This window comes from Hemiscyllium ocellatum, unplaced genomic scaffold (assembly GCF_020745735.1).
Source record: "Hemiscyllium ocellatum isolate sHemOce1 unplaced genomic scaffold, sHemOce1.pat.X.cur. scaffold_498_pat_ctg1, whole genome shotgun sequence".
NCBI lineage: Eukaryota > Metazoa > Chordata > Chondrichthyes > Orectolobiformes > Hemiscylliidae > Hemiscyllium > Hemiscyllium ocellatum.
In genome coordinates, this window is record NW_026869087.1 from 49232 (window position 1) to 67351 (window position 18120).

At 45.3% G+C, this 18120-nt stretch overlaps 1 long non-coding RNA gene across 2 annotated transcripts; it reads right to left on the reverse strand.

Annotated features, from left to right (window-relative positions):
• Positions 1-1382: 1382 nt before the first annotated feature.
• LOC132813863 (uncharacterized) lies at positions 1383-17600 on the reverse strand. Of its 2 annotated transcripts, none has more exons than XR_009644188.1 (6): positions 17561-17600; positions 13396-13540; positions 12238-12345; positions 9008-9116; positions 3882-3988; positions 1383-1459 (listed from the first exon to the last, which is right to left on the reverse strand). It is a non-coding gene; the product is annotated as an uncharacterized LOC132813863 (long non-coding RNA). The 2 variants fall into 2 exon arrangements; XR_009644189.1 differs by lacking the exon at positions 17561-17600 and adding an exon at positions 17198-17272.
• Between the last annotated feature and the right edge of the window lie 520 nt (positions 17601-18120).

An 18120-nucleotide genomic window follows, 5' to 3' on the forward strand; every position in this document is an offset into this window, starting at 1 on the left:
ACTCTTCCTTATCTCGATAAATCCTCTCGAGCCTCAAAACTCAAAAAAGTCTATCAGAAATATCTCTATCTCTGTAACATCCTCAATCCTCAGAATCCTCTCCAACTTTCATCTCCTCCAGCTTCATTACTCTCCCTATCTCTAATCCCCTCCAGTCTCTCAAAGCTCTGCTATATGTGCCTTTTTTATTTCCAGCCTTCAGGATTCCCAATGTTTATTTCTCACTTGATGACGGCCCTTTCCGATTCTGTGCTGAGCTTCTGAATTCTTCCTTAAACCTCTCAATCTCCTTTTCCTCCCAAAACATCAGCCAATCATCTGTCATCTACTCTAGTATCACCCTTTCTGACCTGAAGTCCAAAGGAGCCTGTCATATTCCTATAATAAACATCTTAGCGGTCTACAGAACAGAAAAAGGCTCTGGTAGTACATCGGGTCTGTGACAAAGAAAACTACCACCTAACTGTCCTCATCTATTTTCCAATAATTGTGGAAAAGTCTCATCTATCATGGCATTGCAAGTGCACACTAAATACATCTCAAATGCTACCGGGATTTCTGTGTCTCCCACCCTTACAGACAGTGAGGTTCAATGCAACTGTTGCTGTATGACGACATCACCCACAGCAACACAGAGCAGCTGGGTCTGTGCAAACCAGAGATCACCCACACATTGGGAAGGATGGCAGAGTCCCTGAGAGGGGCGCACAGGAGATTTACCAGGATGGTTCAAGGAATGGGGGATTTTAGTTGCAGAGACATGGGTGCTGTTAATAAATATCAAGAATATCCATCTACAATAGATGGACTCTTGTTCTCAACCTCTCCCCTTGCCTGGGCTGTGGTAACCTTCAGGTTAAACCCACCACCAGACATTTCTCCCTAATGAGAGAGCAGCCCTATGGTCTGGTCAGACAATGCTGCCTTTCCCTTTTACACAGTGATGCCACTGTACCCTGGGGATGGGGAGAGGGAATGCTGAAGGTGGGGGATGGGACACCACTCAGGCACAGTGCTTTGTCCTGGAGGATGTTCACTTTCTTTAATATTGTTGGGGGCTGCACTGATGCAGGCAAGTGGAGAACGTCCCAACACAATCCTGATGTGTGCCTTATAGGGAGCAAACAGACATTGGGGAATCAGGGGTTTGGGGAAACAGATTGTTCTCCTTGTAGCAGAGGAAATTGCGGGTGTCCTGTGACAGAGGGGTTTACAGATTTAGAATAATCCACCTTACACTCATGAGTTCATCAGAAAAGGATTACAGGACACATATTGAAGACTTGGGGGGAGATCTACTGAGAGTGTGGGTGATTCAAAAGAGGACATTTATGCAGCAAATGGGAATGAGCTGGAATACAATACTCACACACAATGTGAATATCCAGCTCCTGATGAATTGAGTAATTTTGTCACAGTTTGGCGTTACAATTACTGAGATTACCATCTGAATGTCCACCTGTAATACACGTTTATAAAACTGTCACTGTCAGTTCATTTAAGAAACTCTCACCACCCCCTCCTCCTGGCCCAGGATGACTGGACACACTACCCCTTGTGGGGGTCAGCAGTTAGTTCAGGGGGAAATCTGTATGGGTTTCTGTGAGTTTCCACACTGGGTCTTCATGTGACTGAACAGGGCAGATCTTTGACACATGGGTCACAATGTTTCAAGAGTCAGTGCGATGTGGAGAGCAGGATGTGTGCTTCCTTTTCTTTCCTTCCGTGCTGCTGCTGTGCCTCATCAATTAGACGGGGGGGGGGGGTGAAAGGCTCATGCAGCTCGATGGGCAAGTTGTCTCCATTCTGACCCATGAGCAGCAAGCTCCTCCCACTCATTCCAAAGAGTCTCTCTGAAAAGGTAACAACTGCTTCCCACTGCCCAGTGCTCCCAGGAAATGTTTAGAAGAATGAGCGGGGAAATCTCTGAGAAAAGGCAGAACGGTAAAGTTCCAAAAGGATTATAAACAGTTTACAGAGAGGGATTCATTAGAGAAGTGGGCAACAAGTTAGCAAATGGAGCATAATTTGGGAAATTGTGAAGTTGCTCATTTTGGAGGAGATAATAAAAGAACAGAGTGCTATGTAAATGGTGGAAACTGTCGAAAGCTGCACCACAAAGGGACCAGGGGTAATTGCGTAGGAAACACAGTTACAACAGGGAATCAGGATGGGGAATGGAACGTTGTTTCTTATTACAAGGAGTTTTCAGTGTAAGTGTTTGGAGTATATACCTGAGAGTAACTTTACAAAGTGCGAGTGAGACCACATCTGGAGTAATGACAGAAGTTTTGGTCCCTTTATTTAAGGGAATACATAATTTCATCTGAGGCATTTCAGAAAAGATTAACTGGGATGATCCCTGGCTTGTAGGGATTATCTTTTAAGAAAAGGCTGAAAATGTTGGGACTCTACTCACTGGATTTGGGAAGAATGAGAGGTGATCTCATTGTAACATGCAGGATTCTTAAGGAGTTTGACAGGGTAAATACTGAGAGGATGTTTCCCATCATGAGGGATCTGGAATCAGATACTCGGATAGTCACGGAATCAAGGGTTCTGTTTTAGATTCGTCAAGTTTAAGGCAACATCAACACGGGTCAGGGGTTTCAGTAGCAATGGAGCTGGGGTGAAGGGGTGGGGGGGGGGGGGAGCAACGTTTTAGAGATTGGAATTCCTGGTGTTTGTGATTGTGTAGATACCTGATCAGAAGGTCACCTTGGGGTTACAGATATGAGAGCAATATTGTGAAGAGTGTAGTTCTGCCTCAGACAGTTCCCAGGGAGAGGGAGGGGCTCAGCAGTAAGGGAAAGGAATTTGTAATAGCAACTGAAGGCAATGGGTTTAACCATTTCAATGTTCCGTTGCAGGAAATTGCAGCCAATCGCGTAGTGGGAGTGTGATGAGCAGTTTGATAACTGAGTAATGGAGAGGGATGATGGGGAGGGAGAGCTAGGCATTGTCAGTGTACATGTGAACCCTCAGACGGTGCTTTTGGACGATGTCACCTCCTGACAGTATGTGGGTGAGAAACAGGAGGGACCAAGAATCGATCCTTGAGGGACACCACATACAAGGAATTTAGAAAGGAATGGGAGAGTGGGGATGGAGTAGGTTTTTCCAACAACGGTGAGGTCAAAATATTACTTCGTAGCAGAATGGGAGAGAAGGACATAACCAGAAAAGACAGACAGACAGACAGACAGAACAAGGAACAATACCTGTGATTTGGTGAGGGGAGGGAGGTGGGGGTGATGTGGAGGAAGAGCCCAACTCCAAAAACACACTTTCTTCATTGGTGACATCACCCAACTCCACCCTAGTCTCAGCTCATTTACTGAATGCAGGGATGGACGAGTATTTATCTCCAGACTTAATTATCCAAATACTCTTGGCCAGCCTCCCACATTCAACTTACATGTAATCTCAAGAGTATCTTAAACCCTCCTGCCCAAGTGCTCACTTGTACCAAAACTAGTTGATCCATCGAAAGGCTCCTATTTACAGGCAACAATTTAAAATTCTCACCCTGTGAACATCCCTGTCTCCCTGCACCACACACCCTGCAAGACCTTGACAACTCATTTGTGTTTATTCATTGCTTCACCTGTCTGGCTGTTTCTACTGTTGCCAAGGCAACACTGTCTGGAATTCCCACCTGAACCCTCTCAGACCTGCTTTCCTCTTTTAAGGTGTTCTCGAAAACCTGCTCATTTGGCAATGCTTTTGATCACTTGACCTAGTATCTCAATCTGTGGCCTTATGCCAGAATTTTTCTGTGAAATTATAAACATGATTAAAAAAAACAAACTGTTGCTGATTTGCACATACATTGTCAACTCTTCAATATTGCTGAGTGAATAATCTATAACAGCACTTACCCAACCACATTGTGGGAGCACCTTCACCACATGAACTGCAGCTGGACAGGGAAATCAAACATCACCCTCTCCACAGGCAATGGGGCTTTGGCACTGATCACTGGGATCTGTGGAGGGAGAAACACAGTTGCTATTTCAGGGAGTGCAAAATGCATTATAAGGAGGGAAAATGGTGCAGAATTTGGGATTTTCAAAGTTGTGATTCACAATGTGCACCAAGTTCTGTAAAACCTCTCATCCCATACCATGAAAATTTCCTTCTCTTTCTGGTCTATGTCTTTCCTTTCCCCTGCCCTGCACCTTCACACATTTCCAATGCCTTGGCCACAATACACTGTGCTGTCAGTGAAGTTTATCAGGTGGTTGAGTATTGTCCCGCCCCTCATTCACTCCGATTGGTTGAAGGACCAACTGGCACATCCTGGTCCTCCAGCCCCGTTCCCCTGACTCTTATTGGTCCTGCGCTGACATCAATAATCCGAGGCCCATTGTGGGCTGGAGCATGCTCAGTGCTTCCTGCTTTTGCTGCTGTTCATCAGGTATGAGAGAGAGAGAGAGAGAGCTCATCCCTGTTTCTCCTGATGTCAGACAATAACAACAACTACCTGCATTGTATGGAGCCTTTCACATTGACAAATCGCCTAAAATGTTTCACGGATGATGGAAACGTTGATTAAAGAGAACGATTTTTAGATACATCTTTAAGGCGGACAGAGGGGGTGAGGGAGGATATTCCAAAGGTTTGTGTCCTCAGCAGCTCCAATCGTGCAGTGATATAGGTGGGCAACAGCTTACAATGGAGACAGTTAGTGGCTAACCACAGGTTAACAACCTCATGTCGTAGCCACATGTCACAGCCTGTCATTACACACTACCTATGGTTAGCCACTAACAGTCTCCATTAACAGCTAATCACCCTCCCCCAGTCAGATCGTTATCCACTCCTTTATCCAACCGCTCTTCTCACTCTATCCCCACCTTTACTCCTTTTATCTTGCCCCCATCCCCCCACACTATCTTCTGCACATAAACGGACTTTTTTTTTCTCAGTAACATCTGTTCTGTGGAAGGGACACCGGATCTGAAACGTTAACTCTGATTTCTCGTCACAGATGCTGCCAGACCTGCTGAGCTTCTCCAGAACCTCCTGGTTGTTGTTTCTGATTTACAGCATCTGCAGTTCTTTTGGTTTTAATTTACCGGGAGTTTGTAATTCAGGTCCAACAGCCTCTGTCCCAGTCTCTGCTGTCTCTCCCACCCCCACCCAGTGACACTGCACCTACACAGCTCATGGACAGGTGTCGTCTTGCTGGCCACACCCCTCAATCACTCCCATTGGCTGCAGGACCACACAGGCTCTCCTCCTATTGGTCTGGAGCTGCCGTTAATCAAGCCGGCGCCGATTGAGAGGTGAGCTCCTCCCTCTCTCTGCTCTGGGATGAGCTTCATCATTCACAGTGAATGGGGCAGTATCACAGAGCACAGGGGCTGGGGGCTATTCAGCCCATTGGAGCTGTCCTCTCTCCCTCTGGAGATGGTGCAAATCTGTCCCAACTACCCCCAAATCTTTCCTTAAAAAGTAAAATTCCAAGTCTGTTTCAAAATACCTGCTGAATCTGTGTCGTTCAGACTGTTCCAGATGCTCAGAACTTACTGAGTAAAATAGTGTTCACATTTTCACCTTGTATTATTTGCCAATTACTTGAACGTAGTTACTAAAAATTGTGACAGGGTTAACAATTCCTCTCTCTCTTTGCAAATTCAAGACCTTGGAACAAAATCTGCACCAGGTCAAAATCACTGCTTCACCTTCTCAGCTCCAAGGATAATTATCTGTGCTTCAGCTAGCTCTGCACAAAAGAGAGGAATGCATCTTAATTTATTAAGATCAAAGAAACAGACCTCCGGTCCAATTCGTCTGTGCCAACAAGGAATCCTAAACTAATGAATTCCCATTTACCATCTATTGGCCTGTATCCATCAAAACCCTTCCTATTCATGTACCCAATTGGAAGCCTTTTAAATGTTGTGATTTTATCAGCCTCCACTACTTCATCTGGTAGCCCCTCCCATACACACACCACACTCAGCTTGAAACTGTTGCCAGTTCGATCCCTTTTAAATCTTTGCCCTCTCAACTTAAACCCATGTGCTCTAGTTTTGGACCCACCTAACCTGAGGAAAAAGGATGCCAGCTGCTCACCTTATCCACGTGCCTCGTGATTTTATAAATCTCAATGAAGTCACCTCTCAGTCTTTGACTCTCCAGAGAAAATAGCCCCAGCCTATTCAGCCCCTCCCTGTAGCCCAAATCCTCCAATCCTGGTAACGTTTTTGTAAATCTTGTCCAAACCTTTGCAAATTTCACAACATCCTTCCCAGAACAGGGAAATTCAAACTGAAAACAGAATTCCAGAAGTGGCTTAATCAACGTCCTGTCCAGCCACAATATGACGTCCCAGCTTCTGTATTCAATGCATTGACCATTAACGGAGAGCGTTAATGGAGTCGCATTTGCCAGCGGTTCACCCTTATCCCTCTAAAACCTCCCTCTTCAAGTACCCAGTCAGACACCTTTTAAATGCTGCAATTGTACTAGCCTCCACCCCTTCCTCTGGCAGCTCATTCCATACTTGCAATGCCCTCAACATGAACACAATGCCCCTTAAATCCCCTTTAAATCTTTTCCCTCTCACCTTAAGCCTGTACCCTCTCGTTCTGGAGCCACCGAACTTGGGAAAAAGTCGCTGACTGCTCACCTTATCCATGCCCTTCATGACTTTATAAGATCACCTCTCAGCCTCCAAATCTCCAGGGAAAATAGTCCCAGCCTATTCAGCCTTTCCCAATAGCTCAAATCGTCCAACCCCAGGAAAGTCCTTGCAAATGTTTTCTGAACCCTTTCAAGTTTCTCAACATTATTCCAAGAACAGGGAGATTGGAACTGAAAACAGAATTCCAGAAGGGCCTTCATCAGTGCCCTGTCCAGCCACAATATGACATCACAACAGCTGCATTCAATGCATTGACCAATAACGGGGAGCGTACCAAATGCTGCATTCACTCCCCTGCCTACCTGTGAGTCTACTTTCAGGGAACTATGAACCTGCACTCCAAGGTCCCATTGTTCAGCAATGTTCCCCAGGACATTACCATTAAATGCATAAGTCCTGCCCTGATTTGCCTTTCCAAAATATAACAGCTCACATTTATCTAATTTGAACTCAGTCTGCAATTCCTTGCTCCAATGGCCCATCTGATCAAGATCCTGTTGTATTCTGAACTAACCTTCTTCACTGTCCACTACACCTCCAATTTTGGTGTCTTCTGTAAACCTACTGACCATATCTCATATATTCACATCCAAGTCGTTTATTTAAGGGCCCAATATCCATCCCTGCAGCACACTGCTGCTCACAGGCCTCCAGTCCGCAAAGCAACCCTCAATCATCATCCTCTGTCTCCTACCTTCAAGGTAGTTTTGTAATGGCTTGCTCTCCCTGCATTCCATGTGATCTAACCCTGCTAACCAGTCTGCTTTGTGGACCCTTATTGAATGTCCATATAAACAACATTCACCGCCTGGCTTAATCAATTTTCTTTGTCACTTCAAAACACTCACTCAAGTTAGTGAAACACAATTGTGCATGTACAAAGCCACAGTGACTCTCCCTGATCATTCCTTACCTTTCCAAATAGATGGATATCCTGTCCATTCGAACAACTTGCCTGCCTGACTTCCGGCTCACTGTTCTCTTGTTCCATGGCCCCTCCTTACCACCTTTTTTAAAATAATGGCACCTCACCTGTCGCTATCAAACATACAAATACCTCAGGAGAGGCCCAACAATCACTTCCCTAGATTTCCAGAAAGTTCCAGGATACACCTGATCAGGTTCCAGGGCTTTATCCACCTTGATGCGATTTAAGACATCCAGTCCCACCTCCTCTGTAACATGGACACTTTTCAAGTTATCACTGTTTATTTCTCCAAACTCTCGAGCTTCCATATACTTCTCCAGTAAAAATGACGTGAAATATTTGCATATATTTCACACCCTCTGTGATTCCATAGACAGCCTTGTTGACCTTTAAGGGTCCTATTCTCTGGTCCAGTTAATCTTTTGTCTGTGATATATTTGTTTAATCTCTTTGGATTCTATTCCAGGACATCCCAGAAAGGCCTACTACAAGGACCGTAACTTTCCTCTGACTTGATCAACAATGCCCTCCAACACATACCCTCCACTTCCCGCACCTCCACCTTTACCCCACCCCTCCAGCCACAATAAAGAATACAGCCCTGCGGTCTTCATCTTCCACCCCACTAATCTCCAGATACAGCGCATTAACCTCTTATTTCTGCTACCTAAAGTCAGACCCCACCATAGACATATTTCCCTCCCCACCGCTATCTGCGTTCCACAGAGACCATTCCCTCTGCACCTCCCTTGTTAGGTCCACACCCTCCCACCAACACATGCTCCACACCTTTGACCTTCCCTTACCGCCACGGGAAATGTAAAACGTTCAGCCACACCTCACGGAGCTCTGTCCAGGACCTCAAAACGATCTTTTTACATCAGGCAGAGATTTGCCTGCACATCCCAAAACCTCATATACTGCATCTGGACACTATGGGAAATTTAACATGGTTCATCCAACTAACCTACACATCTTTGGACTGTAGGAGTAAATTTGAATATCCGAAGGAAACCCTCACAAACACTGGGGAGAACGTGCCAACTCCAACACAGACAGTTGCCTGAGGCTGGTATCAAACCCAGGTCTCTGTTGCTGAGGAAGCAGCGCTAACCACTGAGCCACAATACTGTGGGATCTTTGGTGCTGATGTGTTGCCCCACTGATAACTCAGGCACTCACCCTGCCTCATTTCCTAAGAGGCAGTGATGATGGAGTGAAATTATCACTAGACAGTTAATCCAGAGACCCAGATAACGTTCTGGGGACCTGGGTTTGAATCCCATCACGGCAGATTTTGGAAAGTGAATTCAATAAATATCTGGAAAAAATAATCTAGTGACGACAAGGAATCCATTGTCAATTGTTGAAAAAACCCATGTGGTTCACTCATGACCTTTAGGGAAGGAAAATGCCATCCTTACCTGGTCTGGTCTGCATGGGACTCCAGACCTATAGCAACGTGGTTGATTCTTAACTGCCCACTGGGTAAACGCAGCAATAAATGCTGGCCGAGCCAGTGACAGCCTCATCCTGTGAATGAGGAAAGAAAACAGGTCAGGTTTTGTTCCTTCTCTGGTAGGTACATCCTACAAACTCAATCAGAAATGTTCTCGTACACACTGAACAAATACATTTCCATCCAAGCCCTTAACACTACAGCACTCCGAGGCCATGTTGGTAAAGTTAAAACCCCTTATCATTGCAACTATATTTTTACAGATAACTGAGGTCTGCCGGTAAAATTGTGTCTCAATTCCCCACTGACTATTGGGAGAGAGTCTATAATACAATCCCAGTAAGATGGTCACCCCTTTCTTATTTCTCAGTACCACCCAAATAACTTGCCTGGATGTACTCCCAGGAATATCCTCCCGAAGCCCAGCCATAATGTTATCCCTAATCAAAAACACCTCTCCCCCTGCTCTGTTGTCCCCTTGCTATAGCATCTATACCCTGGAACATTAAGCTGCTAGTCCTATCCATCCCTGAGTGCTGCCTCTGTAATTGCTGTAATATCCCAGTGCCATGTTCAAAACCATACCCTGAGCCCACCTGCCTGACCTGTCAGGTCTCTTGCACTGAAATAAATGCAGTGTAACTGGTCCGTCACACCTCATTCTGTAGCTTGCTCTTGCCTGCCTTGACAGTCTGATCTGGTGAACAGTACCAGCCTCAGACTCACCTCTTTTCTCACTATCTCTTTAGGATTACCCCGACTCCCTCACTGGTTTAATGCCTCCCGAGTGGCACTAGCAAATCTCCCTGCTCCTCAGGACCCCATGCTTTCCCCTTCCTATGTCATTGGTACCAATGTACAATGTCCTCCCACTGGTTATTTTCCCTTTTGAGAATGTTCTGCTCCCTCTGAGAGATATCCTTGACACTGGCACCAGGGCAGCACCACCCCATTCTGATGCCTCACTGCCAGGTGCAGATACGGCAGACTGTGCCCCTAACTAGAGAGTAACCTATCACCATCGATCGTGTGGAACTGGATATACCTCACATTATGTTAGAAGCCACTCTCAGTAACAGTAACTTGGCTGTCAGTGCTACATTCCCCTGAAAGTCTATTACCACCTACATTTTCCAAAACAGTATACTTGTCTGAGATGGGGATAGCCACAGGAGACTCCTGCAGTACCTACCTACCCCTCCTAGCTTTCCTGGAGGTAACCCATCTACCTGACTGTATCTGCAGTATCATGCAATCCTGACAATGCCACCTACCATACCCCCCAGGGTCCTGTCAATTCCTCACTGCCTTTATTCACTCCTCCACCAATCCATGCGATCCAATAGGATTTGCAATCACACTTCCTGCAGACATAATCATCAGGATCATTGAAACTCTCCCTAATCTCCCACACCCGACAGGAACAGCACGCCACTCTACAACAGGCCATCTCTCCGCCTTAACAACCTACAGACCAAGACAAAGGCACAGTCTTACTGCTCGAAAAATACTGCCCGAGAATAACTTAATGCTTACGGTTCATATCTTAAACATTTAATCAAGAGACCGTAAGACATTAAAAAGAAATCCTCACCTGACTCATGATTGTAGATTTAATAAAATAAAACTGACTAAGATTGATGTTTGAAGAGACTGAAACTCACTGAGCTGATCCCTGGCTCTGAGTACTTCCAAGGGGGAGGTCTCTCTGAGGGCAGCTGTGAAATGTCACTGTTTCTCTTCTCTGCCCACCCCATTTCCAGAGAGGTTTTTAACTTCACAGCAAGTCAGCTCAGAGAGGTCACTGCTTGGTTTTATTCACTGGGGGTTGCCATTGCTGCCCAGACCAGTATTTATTGGCCACCTTTACTTGTCTTGGAGAAAGTGGTGGTTAACCGCCTCCCTGAAATGCTGCAGTCCATGTACACCACAGTGATGTTTGGACAACAGTCCCCCTCTGGCCCCACAACCCTCCCTGTCTCTGTAATCCCCCTCTGGCCCCACCACCCTCCCTGTCTCTGTAATCCCTCTCTGGCTTCATACATGTCGGGACATTAGATTTTTATTTGGATTCATTTTTGTTTGGTAAACCCCAAATAAAAGTGAAATATTTCACCCCCAAACAAATTTCTGTTGATTGACCCTTTTGGAGAGGCTGACACGTGGACATTGCAGTATTTTATCTCACATTGTACACGTAGAATGATGGAACTCTCTTTTAAACATTGCTAAAAAGGAGGCAATGGCTTAATGGTATTCCTGCAAGATGAGTGACATGTGCAATGTTCCAAGAATTAGGGTTAGAATCCCAACATGGCAGCATCGGCATCCAATACAATCCCGAATGAAAAGGCGAATGATGACCATGAAACTATTGCCGATTGTTAGAAAACCCATCTGGTTCACTCATGTCCTGTAGGGAAGGAAACTGTCATCCTCACCTGGTCTGGCCTACATGTGACCCCAGACCCACAGCAATGTGGCTAGCTCTCAACTGCCCTCAGGAAAATACTTTAATAACTGTTAACAAATACCCCGCAGGTATCACTTAAAAACTGGCTGTTCACATTAGGACCATGTGAATTTCTGAACGGCCTGAACTAAAACTGAGTTTTAGTTTCATCTTCGCCCTGTCTCACATCAGTCTGTTTACACCCAACTCCAAAACACACTCATTGAGCCAAGCAGCCCTCACAGTGCAGCCCTGTCATTTTCACTGTCTGCTCACACCTACACTGCCCTCAGCCTCCTGTACTGTTCCAACGCATCTCAATGGGTGTTCAGGGACAGCATCTTATCTTTTGATTCAGCCCTTTGTAACCCCAGAGTCAACATGGACGTCACCAGTTTCTGAATGAACAGACAGTTGTCAGAAGCTGGAACATTCCACTTGAAAAGGTACTGGAATTTGAGTCCAAAAGGACTTTTAATGGGAAGTTTGCAGTTAATTGAAAATATGACGCTTACAGCTTAACATCATGAAGTGGGTGATTGGGTCTAAATCTGAGAGTTCTTACAAAGCGACGAGGTGTAATTTGGATAAATCTGTGCTCCCTCTCAGGCGAATATCTCCTTCCTCAGCTGGAGGGTCCAGAACAGAGCACACACCCAAAGGGTGATCCAAACACGAATTTGTACATCTTTCTGCTAAACAAAAATATTGGAGATATTTTCCCACAAACAGAACTGACAAACCTTTCTCCGTCCACAGTCAAATGCAAATGATATTCAGATCCCGATGACTCCATTGACTGTAAAAACTTGCTTTTGAGTTTCTAGCCTCAATTATTCTGATTTAATATCCTATGAAACAAATTCACAAAACAAAACTCACAGTCAGTGCAGGTAGAATATAAAGACATACTTTTCTCTTGGTATGTGCTTGATGTGTAAATGCCTCTCTTCAAATCACACCCCCCCCCCATCCTTGGAAGAGGACATGTCCATGCCCCTCACTGTACCTTGCCCCCAATAAAGATGGAGCCCATGTCCCAGGACCTATCACCACCTGAGGGCCGCAGCCATTTTCCCATCTGCTGCAAACGCGGGAAAGAGTTTCTAATTCAGACTTACCGCACAGAGTGTAATTAAAACTTCGCAGTCTAAAGTGACTCATTATCTCCCTGTCTCCGAGGCCACTCTCCCCTTCCCTGTTTGCCTGTCCCACACTCACCAACGGCCGAGTCACGTGACACTGCACAGGCGGAGTTACTGGTGACGTGTCATCCCACTGGCCACGCCCCTCATTCACTCCCATTGTTTGGATGACCATCTTTATCACTTCATCCACCAGTCCCACCATCTTTTCCTATTGGTCCGAAGCTGCCATCAATCAGCTGGACCCCATTGTGAGGTCAGTGGTGGGATCCTCCCCCTGCCTGAATCAAACCCGGAAGGTGGATGGATGGTGTCAATCAGGAACAACAAGCAGGAGGTGCTGGGAAAGCTCAGCAGGTCTGGCAGCATCTGGGAACAGAAATCTGTCCAGTGGCCCTTCCTCAGAACTGATGGGAGCTGGGAAAATTAGAATCCTGAGTGTGGAAACAGGCTATTCGGCCCAAAAAGTCCACAGCGTCCCTCCGAATGGTATTTAAAAATATAAAAATATACCCTATTACTGTATATTTCTCCTGACTAATGCAGCTAACATACACATCCCTGAGCGTTATGGGAAATTTAGCTTGGCCAATTCAACTAACCTACAGATCTTTGTACTGCAGGAGATAGGGGTTAAAGAGTAAATAATAGGCAGGGACAGAACCCAGAGAGAGACCGGAACATTTGGAAAGATAAAGGAGTGGAATATGACCTGGCTGGGGAGGGTGCATAGCTGTTAATGGAGGGGACGGGAACCTGTGTCTGGCAGCATCTCAGTGGAGGTGGCGGAAATGGCGACTGATGATCTACGTTCTGCTGCAAAAACACAGCCCGAGCTTCCAGCTGCCTGTCACTATAACACACGAGCCTGTGTGGAATGAACTTCCAGAGAAAGTGGTAGCTGTGAATACAATTACAATATTTAAAAGACATTCAGATACGTACATAAATAGGAAATATTTGGATGGATGTGGACTAAGCGGAGGCAGATACAATTAGTTCAGTTTGGAATTATGTTTGGCATGGACTGGTTGGATCACAGGGCCTGTTTCCTTGCTGTATAACATTATGACTAATCCTCACTAACTCTAAATTCCGATTTCACAAATCTCCCGATCACTATCACCTCATCCAGCTTCACAACTCTTCCTTATTTATATAATTCCTCACCAGCCACAGAACGCTCCCTAATTCATGTCCTCCAGTTTCTCAAATCTCTGCGATAGGTGCCTTTCTTTAGTTCCAGCCTTGAGGATGCCCTCATTCACTCAGATTGGTTGGAGGACAAACTGGTATGATCTGGTCCTCCAGTACTGCCCTCTGCCCCCTATTGGGCTGTGCTGACATCAAGCATTCAGGGCCCATTGTGAGGGGAGTGGTGGGATCCTCCCTCTCTCTGCCCTCGAATGAGCTTCAACATTCACAGTCAATGGGCAGTGTCACAGAGCACAGGGGCTGGGGGCTATTCAGCCCATTTGGGCTGTACTCTCTCCCTCTGGAGATGCTGCAAATCTGTTCCAATTCCCTTCCCATTTGCCCATAGCCCCCCAAATCTTCCCTTAAAAAGTAAAATTCCAAATCTGTTTATGAATAACTGCTGAGTGTGGGTCCAGCTGCCATTCAGACTGTTCCAGATGCTCAGAACTTACTGAATAAAATAATGTTCACATATTATTTACCAATTACCTGAAAATAGTCACTAAAATTGTGACATTGTTAACAATTCCCCTCTCTCTGCAAATTAAAATATCCCAGAAACAAATCTGCACTTGGTCAAGATCACTGCTTAACCTTCTCAGATCCAAGGACAATTATCTGTGCTTCTGCTAGCTCTCCACAAAAGAGGAACAAAGTGTCATAGAGATGTACAGCACAGAAACAGATCTTTGGTCCAATTTGTCCATGCCAACTAGGAATCCTCAGCAAATGAAGCCCCATTTGCCAGCTATTGGTCCGTAGCACTGGAAACCCTTCCTATTCATGTACCCAATCGGATGCCTTTCAAATGTTGTAATTGTATCAGCCTCCACTACATCATCTGGCAGCTCAGTCCACACACACACCACACACAGCTTGAAAACTTTGCCCCTTAGATCCGTTTTAAATCTTTGCCCTCTCAACTTAAGCCCATGCGATTTTGTTTTGAACCCACCTAACCTGGGGGAAAAGACCCTGGCTGTTCACCTATACATGTCCCTCATGATTTTATAAATCTCCATGAAGTCACCTTTCAGTCTTTGATTCTCCAGGGAAATTAACCCTGGCCTATTCAGCCTCTCCCTGTAGCCCAAATCCTCCAACCCTAGCAAAGTCATTGTAAATCTTGTCTGAACTCTTGCAAGATTCACAACATCCTTTCCAGAATAGGGAATTTTGAAGTTAAAACATAATTCCTGAAATGGCTTCATCAATGTCCTGTCCAGCCACTATTTGACGTCCCAGCTTCTGTCCTCAATGCATTGACCAATAAATATAAATATACGAAACACTACCTTCACTACCCTGCCTACCTGCATCTCTACTTTCAAGGAACAATGAACCTGCATTCCATGGTCTCTCTGTTCAGCAACATTCCCAAGGACTTTACCATTAAGTGTATAAGTCCTGCTCTGATTTGCCTTTCCAAAATCTAACAGCTTACATTTGTCTAAATTGAACCCAGTCTGCCATTCCTCGCACCAATGGCCCATCTGGTCAAGATCCTGTTGCATTCTGAACTAATTTTCTTCATTGTCCACTACACCTCCAATTTTGGTGTCTTCTGTAAATCCAATATCCATTTCTGCAGCACACTGCTGCTCACAGGCCTCCAGTCCACAAAGCAACCCTCTTTCACCACCCTCTGCCTCCTACCTTCAAGCCAGTTTTTTTTATCCAAATGGCTAGTTCTCCCAACATTCCATGTTATCTAACCTTGCTAACTAGTCTGCTTTGGGGAACATCATTCAGTGTCCATATAGACAAAGTCCACAGTCTGCCTTCATCAATCATCTTTGTCACGTCTTCAAAAAAAAACTCAATCAAGTTAGACAGAAAAAACTTCCCACACACAAAGCCACGTTAACTATCCCTAATCATTCCTCGTCTTTTCAAATATATGTAAATCCTGTCCCTCAGAATCCATTCCAACAACTTGTCTGCCACAGACTTCAGGCTCACTGTTCTCTTGTTCCCTGGCCTTTCCTTACCACCTTTTTAAATAATGGCACAGATCTTCCAGCACCTCATCTGTCACCAATGACAATATAAATATCTCGGGGAGGGGCACTGCCATCACTTTCCTAGCTTTCCACAAATGTCTGGGATACACCTTAACAGGTCCCAGAGATTTATCCACCTTGCTACGATTTAAGACATCCAGTACTACCTCCTCTGTAATATGGCCAGGAGCCGGGCAGCAGTGGACAATTCATTTACAGAAAGGTCTGTGAATGTAATAGTAAAATACTAAACAGAGCAAAAATACACTCAGAGACTGAGGAAGCTAGATAATGAACAAGTGAACATCAAGGAGCTCAGAGGCGAATCAGAGCAGTGTTCACTTTTATGATCCCACAGTCAGAGATGTCTAGCACCAAAACAGACTCTTCAGTCCAACCAGCCTATGCCAACCAGATATTCGAACCTAATCTATTCCCATTTGCCAGCACCTGGCCGACATCCCTCTGAACCCTTCCTATTCAAGTGCCTTTGAAATGTTACAATTTTTGTTGCCCTTTAGGCTCCTGTTGAATTTTCCCCTCATGCCGTAAACCTATATCCTCTAGTTCTGGGCTTCACCACCCCAGGGTAAACACCTTGTCTATTTACGCTATCCATGCCCCTCACGATTATATAAATCTCTTCAAAATTACACCTCAGCCTATGACACTCCAGGGAAAATGGCCCCAGTCCCTATTATGCCTCTCCCTGCAACTCAAATCCTCCAACCCTGGCAACATCCTTGAAAATCAATTCTCAAACCTTTCAAGTTTCAGTGCCTCCTTCTGATAAGAGGGAGACCAGAATTGCACACAATATTCCAATAGTGGCCTAACCAATGTCCTGTCCAGCTCCCTTAGTCAGCACTCTGACTAATAAAGGGAAGCATACCCAATGCCGCCTTCACTATCCTGTGACTCTACTTTCAAGGAACTGTGAACCTGCATTCCAAAGTCTCTTTGTTCAGCAAGACTCTCCAAGACCTTACAATTCAGGGTGTGAGTCCTGCTCTGATTTGCTTTTCTAAAATGCAGCACCTCACATTTATCTAAATTAAACCCTATCTGCCACTCCCAAGCCCATTGGTCCATCTGATCAATATCCCATTGTATTCTGAGACAACCTTTATCACTGACCACAATACCAACAATTTTGGTGTCACCTGCAAACTTACTAACGGTACCGCCTCTATTCACATCCAAATCATTTAAATGAATGACGAAACAAACCCAGAGAAAAACAAAAATCCATTTCCATAGGTTTGTATAAGAACATAGGAGTGGAAATAAGGCCATTTGGCCCATCGAGTCCACTCCGCCATTCAATCATGGCTGATGGACATTTCAACTCCACTTACCCGCATTCTCCCCGTAGCCCTTAATTATTCGAGACAACAAGAATCTATCAATCTATCAATCTCTGAATGAGCTCTGTGTAAATCCTGCCCCATGACTCTCTATCAGGGAGAGCTGCACATACACCCCTCTGACCTTTGCCCCCTACAAAGATGGCGGCCGCACGTGTCCAGTGAATCGTTGCCCCGAATAAAGATGGCGGCGCTTACTCGAATCAATCAGATGAGGCATTTTCCCGTTTACTGCAAAAACGAGACTAAGTTTCAAATCTGTCTTTTCCGATGTGCACCAAATGTTGGTAAACCCTCTCAGCCCAGACCAACACCATTTCCCTCCCGCTTGCTGCTGTTTATTTCTTTTCTTACCGACAGCTCTCCGCCCGCACATCCGCGCTGTCCGCGAGGATGAACACGTGGTATAGTCAAGTCCCGCCTCTCATTCACTCTGATTGGTCGGAGGACCAGGTCCTCCAGCCCCGCCCCTGTCTTTTCATTGGTCCGCTGCTGACATCAATCATCCTGGGACTATTGTTGGCTGGAGCATGCGCACTGCTTCCTGGCTTTTGTTGCTCTGCATAAGTTACAAGAGTGAGGGACAAAGTTAAAAACACACAACCACCTGATGAAGCAGCAGCAGCAGCGCTAGTGCTTCCAAATAAACCTGTTGGACTATAACCTGGTGTTCTGTGAATTTTAATTTTGTCCATCCCAATCCAACACCAGCACCTCCAAGTCACGAGTGAGGGAGGAAGGTATAACATAAGAACTAGGTACAGGAGAAGGCCATCCTGCCCTTTGAGCTTGCTCTGCCATTCAATAAGATCATGGCTGATCACTTCGTGGACGCAGAACCATTTATCCAAGTTCTCACCGTATTTCTTTTTTTTAAAAGAAAAAGCAACCTTAGCTTTAAAAACGTTTACTGA